A 1082-nucleotide genomic window follows, 5' to 3' on the forward strand; every position below is an offset into this window, starting at 1 on the left:
AAAAAAAAAAAAAAAAACATTGACATGTTTTTCTGTAAAGCTGCTTAGAAATGATCATGTGTATTGTGACAAGAGCTATGTAAATAAAACAAGTTGATCTAGATGTGATAATGCATGTGAAATAGTTTTCCCTTTTTAAATGTTTTTTAAAATGTGAAACAAAATAATGATGGCTTCTCATTTTTGTGAAAGATGCAGTTTCACCAAGAGACAGACTCGTCTTGTATACAATGCTGCTAGTGACATAATGTCCTGTGTTTGTCATTAATATTCAAGGAAAAACATATGAATAAATCTTGTCATAGAGGGAAAAAAATATTTTTAACACATAGCTTCATGGCCAGTAAAATAATTTTCATAGCAGGAAAATTTAGCCACAACTAGTCATTTTGACCAGTAACACACAGCCGCTTGTTGCTTTATTATAACACACAGAACTGTATGTGCTGGTCAAGCAATGGAGTAAAAACTTGTTTGAATGTAATGCTGAGGTATGCAGTGGTGAAACTGGATCCATACCTTCGACTGGTGCATTCACAGACACGCAGCCAGCTGGTGACCACAGATACACTTTGGTGTTTCCGGTGCAGAGAGCCAGTCGAGGTCTGTGTGGGTCCCAGACAAAGCAGCGCACAGGAGCTGTCTGCACCAGGACAGCCAGCAGACTGAGTCTCAGCATGTCCCACACCCACAGGCTCTGAGGCATGTTATCTGACAGACGTTAGACACAGCGTCAGTGGAAACCAACAACAACACACGAGCCTATGAGCCACAGTTGTCAGGACCTCTGAATAGGAAGAATAATGCAAGGGACTTTCCTAAGAAGCAAGGACACCAAATGGCTCTGAAAACACGATCCAGGTTGGCACTGGCAGAATGTAATGGTTCTCACAATGGCTACTATTGCCAACTGAAGGCATGGAGATAGAGGTGAACTACACAGCTAGGCGGAGTTGTTCCCACAGTCACTGAAAATGTTTCTGTGCACTGTAAAATTTTGATTTCTGGGGCTGGAAAAGTAATGGAAATCAATTAAATCTTAAGTAATGGAAATTAACACTAAAGGCAAAAACCATTGTTTT

The sequence above is a fragment of the Sinocyclocheilus grahami genome, unplaced genomic scaffold (assembly GCF_001515645.1).
Source record: "Sinocyclocheilus grahami isolate Dianchi unplaced genomic scaffold, SAMN03320097.WGS_v1.1 scaffold4955.1, whole genome shotgun sequence".
Lineage (NCBI taxonomy): Eukaryota > Metazoa > Chordata > Actinopteri > Cypriniformes > Cyprinidae > Sinocyclocheilus > Sinocyclocheilus grahami.